General features: G+C 44.7%; 1 non-coding gene across 1 annotated transcript; it reads left to right on the forward strand.

Moving 5' to 3' along the window:
* The first annotated feature begins 6,010 nt into the window (after positions 1 to 6,010).
* On the forward strand, positions 6,011 to 6,085 carry Trnas-cga. Its single transcript has one exon. It is a non-coding gene; the product is annotated as a tRNA-Ser (tRNA).
* Positions 6,086 to 11,641: the final 5,556 nt, after the last annotated feature.

An 11,641-nucleotide genomic window follows, 5' to 3' on the forward strand; every position in this document is an offset into this window, starting at 1 on the left:
AAGATCAGTTTGGATTTCGTAGAAATACTAGAAGACGTGAGGCAATACTGACCTTACGACTTATCTTAGAAGAAAGATTAAGGAAAGGCAAACCTACGTTTCTAGCATTTGTAGACTTAGAGAACGCTTTTGACAATGTTGACTGGAATACTCTCTTCCAAATTCTAAAGGTGGCAGGGGTAAAATACAGGGAGCGAAAGGCTATTTACAATTTGTACAGAAACCAGATGGCAGTTATAAAAGTCGAGGGGCATGAACGGGAAGCAGTGGTTGGGATGGGAGTGAGACAGGGTTGTGGCCTGTCCCCGATGTTATTCAATGTGTTTATTGAGCAAGCAGTAAAGAAAAATTTGGAGTAGGTATTAAAATCCATGGAGAAGAAATAAAAGCTTTGAGGTTCGCCGATGACATTGTAATTCTGTCAGAGACAGCAAAGGACTTGGAAGAGCAGTTGAATGGAATGGACAGTGTCTTCAGAGGAGTGTATAAGATGAACATCAACACAAGCAAAACGAGGATAATGGAATGTAGTAGAATTAAGTCGGGTGATGCTGAGGGAATTAGATTAGGAAATGAGTCGCTTAAAGTAGTAAAGGAGTTTTGTTGTTTGGGGAGCAAACTAACTGATGATGGTCGAAATAGAGAGGATATAAAATGTAGACTGGTAATGGCAAGGAAAGCATTTCTGAAGAAGAGATATTTGTTAACATCGAGTATAGATTTAAGTGTCAGGAAGTCGTTTTTGAAAGTATTTGTGTGGAGTGTAGCCATGTATGGAAGTGAAACACGGACAATAAATAGTTTGGACAAGAAGAGAATAGAAGCTTTCGAAATGTGGTGCTACAGAAGAATTTTGAAGATTAGGTGGGTAGATCACGTAACTAATGAGGAGGTATTGAATAGGATTGGGGAGAAGAGAAGTTTGTGGCACAACTTGACTAGAAGAAGGGATCGGTTGGTAGGACATGTTCTGAGGCATCAAGGGATCACCAATTTAGTGTTGGAGGGCAGAGTAGAGGGTAATATCGTAGAGGGAGGCCAAGAGATGAATACACTAAGCAGATTCAGACGGATGTAGGTTGCAGTGGGTACTGGGAGATGAAGAAGCTTGCACAGGATAGAGTAGCATGGAGAGATGCATCAAACCAGTCTCAGGACTGAAGACCACAACAGCAATGTTTATTCCGAAAGCAAACTAACGGTGGAAGTGGATTATAGATATGATCAATATTCAAGTTTTATTGGGATCACAATGAAAATTTAAGGAAGATGGCAGTTAAAATTAGTGTGACTTGGTTCCCCGAATTACTACAGAATTAAATAGTTTTCATAAATGTTTCCGTCTGTAGCTGACCTTAGGTGCGGCATATTTAACACTGCTACGTCTCCTTGGCCACAAAGGGCTTCTACTGGGTTTCCCTATGACGTAGGTTCCCGTCTGTCTCACTGGCACGCTACAGCGCTTTGGCCTCAATAGAAAATAGACGCCTGTGGGTTTCCCCACCTCGTGGTGAATCTGCGGCCTTTGTGGCTCGCGGTCCTGGACGACAGAGTTAGTTTCACAATTCCTGAAGGCTGACTCTTTCGGCCACATACTTAAATGAGAGCTAAATGCTCATTAACTCACAACTGGTCTCGTCTATAAGATGCGTGGACACCGTCAGATATTGAGTGATCAATTTGAAAGACACGGGGGTGCTACGCACACGTCTGAGGCAGCGTTCCGCAGTTTGAGACGGGTGGCATCGTGGGTGGCAGCCTGATCTATCAGTGCAATATCGACATTTTTAGGGTATCTGGATGCGACGGTGGGTCACTGTTATATTGCATGGGAACATTAGGCGAAGTATATTTGCCGTCAAGGTTCCAGTCGATCACGTCTAACTACACTACCACAGTGGGGGGACGCCGCATTGTGCGCCAAGCACACCGTAACTCCACTTCTGTAATTACCACCGGAGTAAAAGTAACGGGCCCCCTTCAACGTTCTGTGTCATATCGCCCCACTGGTTGGAGACTTGCAAGAGCCGGACTAGGGATTTACCGTTCTTGGAGTGAGTTGCCATTCACGTCAACGACTTAAGGTGTTCTTCCGTTTGTGCTTCGCCAAATACTTCCTATGCGGTCTGTAAAGACTTTACTGGAAGAGATTTCAAAGACGGTTGTACGCCGCTATGAGTATGCCGTGGCTGTCTTAACGTTCGCTTTACCTCAGCGGATGAATAACCGCACCTCAACAATGCATGGGGGAGATATACCAAGTCCTCGTCGAGCCGTTCCGGTACACAGATGTTTCTTCCTCTTTTCTATAGCACGTCGATTTTGTCGTGGGCGGTGCTCTGAACCCCGGTGTCGTTAACGGTCCGCGTGACTGGGTTTTTCGGTATGCTGCGTGACACAAGCTACTATATTCTTCCCAGGAGACTGGCCATTAAGGAAATGTAATCTGCCGTCTGTCTCGTCCTCCATAGTGAAATGAATTAAGATTAATATCATTGAGATGTTCATAAAAACGAACTAGTTCCGCTCCGTCATGTTTCCGCAAAGGAGCCATACGTTCTGTTTTTTGTTGGTAGTTCCGAATGCCGGTTCTTCGAAAATTTATGTGAAGAAACTAGCTGTGGGCGAGCTTCATGTGCTCGCAATAGGCACAGCATGTATTTGTGTTCAAATCGCTCCAGCTGAAGTACGTGGTAGCGAGGATTCTGTGACGTCGACGGGAAACACCCTACTCAGCTCATTCAACGTGTTAGAAACAGAACTGGAGATAGTGTCTCCCACTTATCACTCCCTCACTTATCACTCGCTCACTCCCAGTCGTTTAGCGACTTCATGTAGAAATTTCGTATAGAAATTTACATGAAATTGAAATATTGCACGGTCAGCGTTAAAGATCTGAAGGATGAATACGCAACATAGAATGCCAATTGTGATGCCCATTTGTATCTTTAGAACATGAATGACACGCAAAACGGCAAAGATATGTAATCCTCCCGTACTAGAGTAACGTGAAAGACAGAAGAAGAGAAAAAAATGCTGGCTGCAAAAGAAGAGAAAAAAATGCTGGCTGTTTAAAAACCGTGTAACATAGACCTAGATGAGTCAGTGTCGAACAAAACTGGAAGAAATGCTCCAATAATGCTCCGTCCAAAAACCAGTCAGCCCTCTCGTCCCCATCTGTCTGTTACGCGGAAATACACCCTGCATGTGGTTACCACGCATCACGACACATCCTTCAGCACTTCTCCTCAGTGAATCACGCATTTTTTTCAAAAACACCTGGCTCCATTCGGATTGCCTCACGCGCGCTAGTCACACGCAGCTGTAGCGATGGATGGGTAGGGCATACTGTGGTGCCTTTAAATGTTGTCATAGCCACAAATCTAACCGATTTAGGTCAGGTCAAATTGGAGGCCACACAACCGGATCACCTACAGCAAGCCGTTACCAAAGAAAACGTTGCGCTGCGGTACTGCATCGTCGCACGATGCGTGGCAAAAGGGATGGTGGGCCGTCGTACATACAGCACAGTCGTCGTCTTTCTGCAGGGGTTACGTCCTGCAGTAGCGCTGGTAATTCATTGCGCAGGAATCGGTGATACACGACACCTGTCTTGTTGTGCGGTAAAGTGCTAATCTGGTGTATGGTAAAGTGCATGGCCCTGTGAGTCTGTCACCGACAGTTCCTACCCATGTTTTAATACTCGAGCTATCCTGATGCCTCACCCCCGTGACTGCTCGAGGATTTGCCGATGCCCATATGGGTGTACTTCGTATTTACTATGCCACTTCTTGTGACTCCTGCCTCATCTGTAAATACGAGGGCTTCCTGGGAGGTAACGCTTCCGAATATTGTATGTGAAAACTCGTGCAGTACTTTAAATAAATTTTCTTAAGATTCTATGTATTTATTCTTATTCACTGTTTATTTCTCAACGTAGTCACACGGGCGACAACAGACTTTTTCCCAAATAGAAGCCAGTTCGTTGAAACCGTCACTTTAGAATGTTTGACTTTGTTTTTTTGTATGTTCATCCTTTTAGCAGGACGTCTCTGGGACGACGGCCGTTTACTATAGTGACAAAAAATAAGAACACCTACGGCTGTGCTTATGATTTTATTTTATTTTGTCGCTACCAGTTTCGACGCTTCATTGCGTCATCTTCAGGCCTGTATCAATAAAACGTTAAAGATAGCACTATCAAATTATCGGTTAAGTTATATAGAATGAGAAAGAAGGGAAGACTCTACAAATGAATTTACACCGAACATTTTACAGAAAGAACAGGTACATCCATTGTTACATATCTAATATGTACCATCACGAATATCCACTCAATATATTCTACAATTATACCACCTATTAAAACTTCTTTAAATACTATTCACGACCTTTATTTGACAGTCGGACATAAATTATCTGCACAACCTTGAAATAACTTACTGTAAGACAAAATAACTGTAAAAGGTGATGAATGGAAGGAAACAATACCTCACAAAGAAGTAAAAAGAAGGAACGTTACCTATGTGTCGTGTCAAAGTATCAAATGCTTATGTGCACACAGATGTGAAGCATACACTATGTCATATCTATAAAATGCTCGTCCGAGACGTGGTATAAACCTAATTTAGGACCCATGTACATAGACCGTATGAAAGACACCTACAAGGAAATTGTTCATGATGCTAACATTCATATGCGAATGCATCATATATCGTGTATTGCCATGAAACAATCACACGCAGGGATATTAAGAAGACCGCAAGGATGGAGTGTCTCAATAAGGATGACAAATATGAAACCAGAACAGCTTACTGAGTAGCAGACCGCTCGAAAAGTACTCTTGTGTGTTAAACATAAGTAATTACGATGAACTAATTGATAAATGAAATATATAGCTATGAATATATGCATTGTAACTAGTAAAATGTTCGGTGTAAATTCATTTGTAGAGCCTTGCCTTTGTTCTCATTCTATTTTAATCTGTTTCTATATAACTTGACCGATAAGTTGATAGTGCTACCTTTAATGTTTTATGCATACATGCCTGAAGATGACGCAATGAAGCACCGAAACTGGTAGCGACAAAATAAAATAAAATCATAAGGACAGCTGTAGGGGTTTTTATTTTTTGTCACGTTTGACTTTGTGGACGGAGCCACAAGCTCAGCTCTGCTTGCACCACTTCATCGTTAACCAAGGGACGTCTTCGGAGGTGTCCTTTAATTTTTGGAGACGGATGAAAATCGGATGGAGCCACGTCGGGACTTCACGAACGATGATAACAAGTGTGAACCAAAGACGCCGGATAATTGCACATGGCGCAGCGCTCGTGTACGTTATGGCATTGTCCTGATGAAAGAGAGGGTGCTCCATGTGTGGACGAATTCTTCGAATTCGAAATTCCATTACAGCACGCTGTTTCTCACACACTGACATAGCTCCGTTGCGCACTGCCATCACACACGCCACAGTTTGGGGCCCTCTACCGACAGAGAATACGAAGGAAAAAGATGTAGAAAGTTAATAACGGTTGTTTGAAAAGCTTTAAGAATTTACACATCCAGTGGGAATGTTGACACTTTATTTTTAAGCACCAGGTAAGTTCCTGGCAGATTAAAACTGTGTGCCGGACCGAGACTCGAACTCGGGACCTGTGCCTTTCGCGGGTAAGTGCTCTACCAACTGAGCTACCCAAGCACGACTCACGCCCCGTCCTCACAGCTTTGCTTGTGCCAGTACCTCGTCTCCTACATTCCAAACTTTACAGAAGCTCTCTGGCACACAGTTTTAATCTGCCAGGAAGTTTCATATCAGCGCACACACCGCTGCAGAGTGAAAATCTCATTCTGGAAACATCCCCCGGGCTGTGGCTAAGCCGTGTCTCCGCAATATCCATTCTTTCAGGAGTAATAGTTCTGTAAGGTTCGCAGGAGAGCTTCTGTAAAGTTTGGAAGGTACGAGACGAGGTATTGGCGGAAGTAAAGCTGTGAGGACGGGGCGTGAGTCGTGCTTGGGTAGCTCAGTCGGTAGAGCACTTGCCCGCGAAAGGCAAAGGTCCCGAGTTCGAGTCTCGGTCCGGCATACAGTTTTAATCTGCCAGGAAGTTTCATATCAGCGCACACTCCGCTGCAGAGTGAAAATTTCATTCTGGAAGCACCAAGCAGTTTACCAGCCAGAATCAGCAATGTCTTCAAGGACAGTACAGGAGCAAATCGACGTCAGGTGGGCCGCGTATGTGGGGTTGGTGGCCGCGAGCGTGTCGCGCGCACGTTCGCTCCCGTGATTCATGGCCAGCGGGCGCGGCGGCACTTCTCCAGGAAACTTGGTCCGGCTCCAGGCAGCCGCCTTCCAGCCGAGGTGGCCCGGGACCGGGGCGCATGCAGACCAGAGATGGATGAACGGTGGCGGCTAGTGGCGCGGCCCGCCTCGACCGCGTGGGACTGTGATCCATTCCCGGCGAGGGACGGCGACCGCTAAAAAATGTATCGCGCTCGGCTGGCCGAGATTTATGTGTGTCTAAAGTGTGCGGCGCGGCCGGAGGCAGCTCGGGTGGAGAGAGCGAATATTGGATTCCGGGCGCCGTTATCGGTGGGCGGCGCCGCCCCCTGCCAGCCCCCGGCCCTTTCACAGGGAGGCGATACAAGGCGTCTCCCCGTGGGCGCCGGGGCCGCCGCTCGAGAACAACTTTTCCCGCAGCTCAGAGGAACGGCAGGGCGGGTGCGTGCACCGAATATCTGATCAGTCAGCTACTTCCCCCTAATAGCGCATCTGAACGTCAGAAGCTGCAGGGGGTCGGGAGTGCTGCAGGTGCCATTCGCCACTGCAGTTCGCGACTCTGACTGGACTCGTAGCAACGAATCTACAGTGGCTACTTGCACAATACACCGTCGAAGTGTACAAAGGACTACACTCTTTGAAATTCTGAAGGTATCGGGGATAAAAGACAGGGAGCGAACGATTACTTGAGACATACACAGGCTATGGGCTTGGAAGGGAAGGGAGACAAAGGAAGGAGACACGGTCACAAGTTTCTCGCCGGTGATATTTAGTGTGTGCATTCAGCAAGCAGTAAAGGTGAAAGGGTACAGTACCACCAGACATTGAAAATAGGTACAACATTCTTCGTGATTCTTGTCAGAACAACATATTTTTTGTAATTACTCAATTTCACTTAATACCCCGAAGCCGGATACCAGTGTAGGAAAGAAGGAAAATTTATTTATTTAATTGATCTCATGTGCACTCCCACAAAAATAAATCCCTACATCCAATTTGGTGAGATCTGTGAAATGAATTAATGTATGGTCGTCTGCTAACTGCAGACAGAGAATGTGCAATATATGATCATCTTTGAGACCGTCCTTTGGTCACCTTTGGTGGAACAAGAGAGATGAAATTTAACAGAGCTTTGAGCGCCTGAAATGTGGCTGACCAATACGGTAGTATGGTGCTCTCCCACCTCGGCAGAGGTGCGAGATGACCTGAAGAACGGCCATGTTTCAGCACTCTGGCGCTGGATCTTGTGTTGGTAAGACCTGTATTAGGTGTGCTCCGTAAAGACAAAAGAGTGGAGAGAATGGTATGCATGTGAAATACTTAAGAGTACTTTGGAATAATTATTTCTCTATTTCAGGAACTTTTGTGGGGAGAATTAAATGTCAGGCAGGTAATATTAATGGGATCGTAGTAATCTTCGGAAGTGACCAACGGTCACAATAAAACCACATGTAGCAATAAGTTGAAATACTTGCGAGTGCTAGTTCTAAGTTGAAATACTTGCGAGTGGTAGTACTAATTTGAAATACTTCCAAGTGCTGAAGTTAAGCTGAATTACTGGCGTTTGTACTATAGGTTGGAAATGTTTAAGAAATGGCGTCTGCAGGATTTGAAATTAGAGATGAGCACTTCCACGTGGTGAGTACTGTATCTGTGTATGAGACAAAGGATAAAGAGAAGTACTCGTACAAGGTATCAGTTGAGGAATCGCGTGTGGGACGAATATGATCTTAATATTACTTTGCATGTTATGTTCCCGTGTGACGTTAGATTCGAACTGTAATACTCTGAGAAGCAAGGTGAGTCGACCGTCTATCCAGCAACGCCACTTGGCTTGCATTTCACAGGAAGACGTGCATATATCGTCCAGAGTTCGTGATAGGAAAGAAAAGTTACGAAGTAATGCAGTGTCGTGTGAAACTGTGATGAATACTAATTGAAGTGGGAAAGCTGAAAGTGAAGTGATTCTAAAGTTCTGACTATTCTCTGTGATGTATTCTATGTTGCCAGTGTGATGTATTTCATGTAATTTAAGAATGTGTGGTTTGCATGGGAGAGTAGCAAGATAGGTTCAGAGGCCGTGGGTTATGCATGTTCCTTTTTGTACCGCTCCGTCTGGAGTAAATTTTCGTGATGATAGGTGTGAGAGTCGAAGTGTGAGATATAGCAAAGATCCACCATGCTATCCAGAAAGTGCACTGTAGCGTTAGATAATTACGAGACCATATTATAGAGAATCACCAATGCAAAGCCATACCCACTGGGCGAAGTTTCTCACGTGTAATTGTTGTATAAAATGTAATGATGTGTTAGGTTATCTTTGAATCATAATAGAATTTATCGTGATAAAAAAAGATAGCGAGAAGAAACAGATTGGTGGCTTTGTTCTTCGAATAGTGTGTAGTCATGATATCGAGAATTTATAATGTGTCCGCCATTCATATTCAGTGACATGGCCACGTGTTGATCAAAGCCGTTGGGTAAGAAAGAAAATGTGGTACTGCCAGTGCGTAGTGAACAATCAGAGTTGTGTAAATTCCTAATAGTCAGAAGTGCGTTATCCATTTCCGTTGCGTACTATTCAAACAGGAGAATAATTTGTAGCCAAATTGTGGGTACTAGACCTCATGATCAGTCATTGATGTTACTCGAGATATAAGAATAAATCCACTCGCTTGGCAGACCACTCATCTTGCACGCCTGACTGGTTGATGCCACAGTATGAGCAAGGCATGTGGGTGCCTCTCAAAGGAAACCAACGAGGCATTTAGAAGAAAAATTGAAGTTCAAGGAGCAGGATAGTACGCTTTGAGCTTTTCTGTTAACATTACGGTGCTGTTAGTAATGCCACAGGGCTTGGAAATGCATGTACGGGTATGGAGACAACCTCACTAATCCGTGGACCCTGCCTGTCAGCAAGGGACTGTTCAGCCTGGTCGAGGCTCTGTAATGGTGTGGGACGTGTGCAGTTGGGACCCCCGATACGTCTAGATAGGACTCTGACAGGTGACACGTACGTAAGCATCCCGTCTGAACACCTGCATCCATTCGTGTCTTGTGCATTTTGACGGGCTTCGGAAATTTCAACAGGACAATGCGACACCTCACACTACCATAATTGCTACAGAGTGGCTCCAGGAACACTCTTCTACGTTTCAACACTTCCGCTGGCCACCAAACTCCCCAGACGTGAACATTATTGAGTATACCTAGGATAACTTGCAGAGTGGTGTTCAGAAGACATCTCCACCCTCTCACACTCATGATATTTTTTTATTGGTCAGTTTATTTCGGTTGTTGGATCTCCTGTTTCCGTGGCTTCATTCATCAGTGGTTTTTCTTAAGTTCAGTGACTGTATAGGTATTGAGTTTACGTAACTGTATTTTAGAAATGTGATTGCGATTTGTTGGCGAAGCCTACTGTATCGTTCAAACATGCACCGCGTATTTACAAATGCTGAGGATGCCGATATGAAGACGCTGCTCCTAACCGCAGAGTATCCGATTCGAGAGTGTCGACTCGTGTTTTTATTCAACCGTGGGAGTCGGAGTAGTGTCTAGCAAAATGGTTCAAATGGCTCTGAGCACTATGGGACTCAACTGCTGTGGTCATAAGTCCCCTAGAACTTAGAACTACTTAAACCTAACTAACCTAAGGACAGCACACAACACCCAGCCATGACGAGGCAGAGAAAATCCCTGACCCCGCCGGGATTCGAACCAGGGAACCCGGGCGTGGGAAGCGAGAACGCTACCTCACGACCACGAGATGCGGGCAGTGTCTAGCAGTCATATTCCATCTGAACGTGCAGCTGAACCGAAACATGTTCAGTGTTTTACCTTGAAGCCTCGTCTGAAGGTACTGTCCATTGCGTTCAACTCACCTTCCAAGTCCTACGCCGTATCTAACAAAATTACAGTGTATGTTAGAAAACGAAACATATACAGCTGTCCTTATGATGTCATTTATTGTATGGCTACCAGTTTCGGTGCTTCAGTATACCATCTTCATGCCTTAGCTGATGCTAAAGGGGTTAACATCAGCCGTACACATCTTGCATCAGTGGTCATGTAACTGGTTGACGCAGACTACCTGTAACTGTGGTGTTGTCTATCGAATCATCAACGACCGAAGTTCCCCAGACTTCCGAACAGAAGCATGGATATACAATAAATTAAAATGTCGAACTTTTCATATCTTCGTCTTGAATAATTCAGGTCCTAACTTTTCCTTTACTAATTGTTTTATGCATCAGATAGAAACAAAACACATCTGGAATAAGCTTCAACCCTCTCTTAGTCTCTCTTCAATCAGTGCTTTCCGTTCAAGTCGCTGGAGTCTTGTAAGTGTAGTCTTATTTCTGTACAAAATACGGGTATCCTCCCGCTCTACGTACTTCACCCCGATTGCTTGAGCATCAACTATTCATAAATATTTCCACAAATTGTGGATGCAGCCAAGTGCCGCTAAGAAAGAATTCTCAGCTTTTCACATAAATAGTAATACAGCCAACAAAGAGCCAACCGACCAGCTTGACGGAACACTTCTCAGACCCACGACAGAACGCGCATTTACAGAAAAAGCGTATTAATGACAACTCCCGAAATCAAATCTTGAAATAATGTCCTCCAGAAAGTCTGTGGCACGTCAGAGGAGTCAGTTGCATCAGCTCTGCGATTGGTTTGCTCTGTCGTGGAATATTGCTCATCAGCCTAGGTGACGAGTGCTCGCACAAAATTTGTGGACATAAAGCACAGCCATACAATGCTTTTATAACCGTAACCATCGGACCCACATCTGCTTTCTAGCTACACATACTTAATACTTAGTCACATACCACCTCCATCCCTGTGGCGGGGAAGTACCCTGATATGGTGACAGTAAAAAAAAAACAAAAAACATTCCAAGCATCAGGGCTGTAATACTGATGGCTATTGCACCAAGCCGCCTGGCTTCCAAGTGCCACACGAGATCTGATCGGTTCTCAGCCTAACAACAACCAACACTTGAAGGTGTGCCGACTCTTTGCGTAAGCGGAAGAAAATAGCTTCACCGTGTTGTGGTTGTGGCGCTGAAAAGCAGGATGTTCGCCCCGTCGATCCAAAACAGTTCCTGCTGATGACGGAGGAATCAGTAGGAATATTCGCGGCCCGAATAACAGTTTGTAGTTTGAGATACTTATAATATTATTTGTTTGGGATGTAGCAATAAGCTAAGGAAATAAATTCTCGTAATGCAATAAGCTAAAGGAAATGAAAGAACAGTAGCACACTAATAGAAAACAAACTCTTGCTTGTGTCCGATACGCACTCAAATCGTGCAGCATTCGAGAGTACGTATTCAAGAATGGCACGGTTACGT

The sequence above is a fragment of the Schistocerca americana genome, chromosome 3 (genome assembly GCF_021461395.2).
Source record: "Schistocerca americana isolate TAMUIC-IGC-003095 chromosome 3, iqSchAmer2.1, whole genome shotgun sequence".
Lineage (NCBI taxonomy): Eukaryota > Metazoa > Arthropoda > Insecta > Orthoptera > Acrididae > Schistocerca > Schistocerca americana.